At 38.9% G+C, this 4,913-nt stretch overlaps 1 pseudogene; it reads left to right on the top strand.

Annotated features, from left to right (window-relative positions):
• The first annotated feature begins 498 nt into the window (after nucleotides 1-498).
• Nucleotides 499-4,913, top strand: part of LOC110025925 — a 14,373-nt pseudogene continuing 9,958 nt past the window's right edge.

The following is a 4,913-nucleotide window of genomic DNA, read 5'->3' as shown; positions in this document are numbered from 1 at the left end:
GTCTCCTCTTTTCTCCACTGTTTTCCCCTTCTCTACGGAAAATATGAGCTCTTGCTCCCTCCACTTTCTCCTCTCCGTCATCATCATCTCACTCTTTTGCTCCATCCGATCACAAACCCCAAGGATTCGAGGTACTACTTCTTACACCACCTCTACCTCTTTCCTCTCTAATCTCTCTTCAAACGAATGTTTTTTCCTCCATCGTAAACCAAGGTCTCCTGATCGACTGCGGCGCTGCGGGAACCACCGAAACCGCCGGCGGCCTCCCTTGGTTGCCGGACAACGCCTTCATCACGTCCGGAGTCACTCGAAACCTCTCCCTTCCCGGTCTCCTTCCCACATTCTCCACCCTCCGCTCCTTTCCCGGTGAATCGCCCGGCCGACGCAAATCTGCTACAGAGTCCCAGTCTTCTGTGGCTCTCGCTACCTTGTCCGCACCACTTACTTCTACGGCGGGGGCATTCCAGAACCCCCAGCCGGTCTTCGACCAGATCGTTGATGGAACGTTCTGGACCGTTGTCAACACTACGGCTGCGTTTGGCGCCGCTTTCTCGGCGCAGTGGGGCGGGAGGCCGCAGTTTAGCGTCGTTTGGCGCGAAGTTTTACTCGCGGCGGCCGCGACGAAGGGATTTTCATGGCCAGAGGGACCTAGATGAAGGTTTGTGTGGCTAGGAATGACTGTACACATTCTGATCCATTTATAAATAGTCTGGAGATGATCGTTTTGGAGGATTAGGTTTACAATTCGACGGATTTTACACAGAATGCGTTGGGTCGGATCGTGCGGAGCAGGTTTGGATATGATGGCCCTATCGTGTGGTTGGTTTTTCTTCATTTTGTTTGAATTGGTTTTATTCTGTGATTCTAAGCGAATTATTTCATGTTTCTTTCATACATCGCATGAATTAAATCAATTGGAAAATCGTTAGACGTTTTTTGTTTCTTTGTTTTTTTTTCTCAGTTTCTCTTTGATCATTTATTCTGTGTAACAACCTGTAGACATTTCATTGAAAAGCAAGGTGGAAATCTGTTTGGGGCAGTTTGATAGCCGGATTTAAGCATTACTTAGTGTAAATCTGGCCGAACAGATTCCTTTACTTTGGCCTCAATCCCAAATTTACTAAATTTAATAGTTTGGCAGATTTATGGGATTTAGCAGAATATGAGGGTTTAGCCTTCTCACTGCTTTGCTGTTGAGGCAGTCAAGAATTTGTATAGCAGGAGAAGGGAGAGAAACATGTGGCTTAGGTATTGTGATGGGAGAAAAATGAGGGTTACTTAGACTTTGTTGGTAAAATTTGATTAAATTAAAAATACTGTACGTAATTAGATTAATAAACTATTGAATAATTGTTAGTTGTGATATTTTTAATATTTATTATGATTTTTTTTTTTGAAATAATCATGAATTAATACTATTAATAATCAATCAAATAAATTAGATACAAATACATCAAATAAAAGTTAAATTACCTTTAATAATTAGTATTAATTGATAAAAAAATTAACTAAATGCATTTGTGATTTAATGGCCGCATAGTGGTTATTGTGTTAAATAATTATAATATTTTAGTAATCAATAAATAATTTGAATATTATTTAAGCTAACAGATTTATATCCTAAATAAAGTAGCTAAATTGTTCATCAGGATTTAGTCGAACTTAATCTCTATTTTGCCAAACAGCTTTCTGAGTTTAAGTGCTTTGGATTTATTAAATTCAGATGTACAAGATCTACTAAATTCTACTTGCAGCCAAACAACCTCTTAATGAAAACAACAAACCTAACAGTCAAGAGGTCACATTTCTATGGTGGGAATATAAAAAAAAATTGAAGTTTAGGCAAATTTAATCAATACTTTGCTTCTTCAGCTTACAAGTCTTTGACTTCACCTTGGTGAAGTACTTCAACTCCTATTTTTCACCTTTATAATATATAGGACTTTCATTTGCAATATCATTAAAATATGATTCAATTCATGCAGGTCATTATTATTAATGTTTGTTTCCCAATTGATATTTTCAATATATTTTTAGGACATAAGATTTTTAGTATTATAGTTGGTCCAACTGCATGTTAAGGCATATGAAGCTGTAGATTTAGCTCATGTTGGATAATAAAGATATGTTGATGTAGAAATGCAAATTGGTTGGCCCATACCCTTTGGCTTAATCTCTTGGGATTAAAATAGTTTTAATCAATGATATACATCTAGCATTTTTAAAATTTCATGTCATTTGATTGCTAGTCTTGATTTGTACATTACTGTTGAGCAAATTAGGGCGAAGAAAAATAGTAATCGACACAAATCTAGAAGAACACAAAGATTTAACGAGGTTCGACAAAGATGTCTACGTCCTCGGGAGTAGAGCGGTGAGTTTCTTTCAATATTCAGAAAAGAGTTTATAGAATAGAGGGATACCTCCTGGGGTTACTAACATGTCTATTTATAACCTCAGGAGTAAACCTAGGCACAACATGTAATTACAATATTACCCTTATACCATACCGCGGGGTTTTGCCCCCGCACCCCAACCCACGTAACTTCCCAATTTGGACAGATTCTTCCGCTCTGCTCTATTCCGCTTCGATCCAGCGTCTGTCCCGATATGATATATGAGTCATACCATGACAGAAACTAAATATAATATGTGTGGTGGGGGAAAAAAAGAATAATTGAAGTCATATGCTTTAATTAATTTAAACCCTAGAAGTAATGGAAGGGATGAAGGAAAAAAGGGAAGAACGAGTGGATGAAAAAGAGGATAAAATAATACATACAGAGGACTCCAACAAAATTTTGCCACGTGTATCTGATTGGGCTCACCTAAAAAAATGACAGCTATGCACTTTTTATGATTTTATTATAAAACAACTCAAACAACACCACAATACCACCGGTACAGTGGTTTCGCTTCAAAATTCTATCAAAACAACTCGAATAATGCATTAATAACATCGCAATAACATCATTAATCAACGCCCATAACACCACCCGGAAGACCATGCAAATAACATTGTGATAACACCGCAATAACCCCCTGAAAAACTACTTCAATAAAATCATAATAATACCGTAATAACACTCGTGAATAGCGCCAATAACAACTCCCCGAGGACCACGTAAATAACACCGCGGTGTTATTGGGGGTGTTATTGGTGTCTTTTTGTCATTTTTTAGGTGTGCTTAGTCAGATACACGTGACAAGATTTTATTCATTGGAGTCTGGACACAGTTCCTGTCCGGATTCTCTATATAATTATTTAAACCGCAGAAGTAATGGAAGGGATGAAGCAGAGAAGGGAGTAACTAGTGGATGAATGGAAGAGAAGAGGCAGCTTCGTCGCGGGAAGAAGCGGAGGTCTCGGACCTACGAGAAGATCGCGCGGGAGATGCGATCAGACATAAAAAGGAAGGAGCGGAGGCAAGGAAGCAATTTTCGGAACTTTCCATTGGTGGCTGGCTTCCCGGGGGGACCTTTGAAGGAAGCAGATATTCTCTGCCCTTCTTTGTTGCGGAGAAGCATTGCTGGAGGAATATTCCCCGATCTGCTAGAAGAATATTCCTTTGGAAGGCTGCGGAAGGAAATATTCCTTTGGAAGGCTGCAGAAGGAAGGCTTTAATCAAGCTTCGCTGGAGAGGGAATTTCAGAAGAAATTGGAAGGAAATCCGAAGCGGAGGAAGAATATTCCTTTGCTGGAAAGGAATCCGGAAGGGAAGCTAGAGGAATCCATTGCCGCAGGAGAGCAGGGAAAGGAAAAGGAAAGTTTGCTTTATTTTTTGAATTTCCAAAACGAAAGCTAGTGAAGGAAAGTTTTCTTTTTTAAATTCACTTAATTAAAAGAATTTTTTTTAATTAAGTTGATTTAAATTAAATTAAGCAAATTTAATTAAGAATTTTCTTTGCTGAATAAGGAGAGAAAATAAAGGAAATATTTATTTCTTTTCTTGGAGGCGGAGAAGAAATTTTTTGCTTTGCTCGAGTATTTCAATTTTTTTTCTCTTTCTTTTCTTAAAAAAAAAGAGGGGTTCTAAGCAAGGATTTTTGTAGAGGAATTTTTTGCAGAAAGTTTTGTTGCAGAAATAATTTTTAAGATGACATTTTCTGGTGCGAAATTCGAGGTGGTGAAGTTCGACGGAACTGTTAACTTCGGATTGTGGCAAACCAGGGTGAAAGATCTGTTGGCGCAACAGAGAATCTTGAAGGCTTTGCGGGCAGCAAAATCAGATGCCATGGAGGATAAAGATTGAGAAGAATTGCAACAGCGAGCGGCAACGACGATACGACTATGTCTAACAGATGAAGTTATGTATCACGTGATGAATCTGAAATCTCCAGGAGAAGTTTGGAAAAAATTGGAAACTCAGTTTATGACAAAATCTCTGACGAACAAGTTGTATCTGAAATAAAAGTTGTATGGGCTGAAGAAGTATCTGACGAACAAGTTGTATCTGAAGCAAAAGTTATATGGGCTGAAGATGCAGGAAGGTTCTGATCTGACGCAACATGTTAATGGCTTCAATCAAATAATCACAGACCTGTCACTGCTTGATGTGAGTATTGAGGATGAAGATCGAGCGATGATTTTGTTGTGTTCGTTGCCCTCTTCCTATGAACACCTAGTGACTACTCTGACATATGGGAAAGAAACTATCAAAGTGGATGAGATTACTGCAGCATTGTTGGCTCACAACCAGCGGAAGCAGAATGCAGGAGAAAGCTCTCACGGTGAAAGTTTATATGTTAAGGGTAAGCAGGATCGTGGAAGGAAGAAAGAGAAGGAGAGTTCTGGAAGGCGAAATTCCAGATCAAAGTCTAGAGGCAAAAAGGAAATTCATTGGTACAAGTGCAAGGAGCCAGTTCATATGAAGAGAGATTGTCCAAAGCTGAAGAAGCAGAATGGGGAGAAA

The sequence above is a fragment of the Phalaenopsis equestris genome, unplaced genomic scaffold, assembly GCF_001263595.1.
Source record: "Phalaenopsis equestris unplaced genomic scaffold, ASM126359v1 Scaffold000342, whole genome shotgun sequence".
NCBI classification, from domain to species: Eukaryota; Viridiplantae; Streptophyta; class Magnoliopsida; order Asparagales; family Orchidaceae; genus Phalaenopsis; species Phalaenopsis equestris.
The sequence above is the reverse complement of the archived record's forward strand: the minus strand, read 5'-3'. Positions and strand labels throughout refer to the sequence as shown.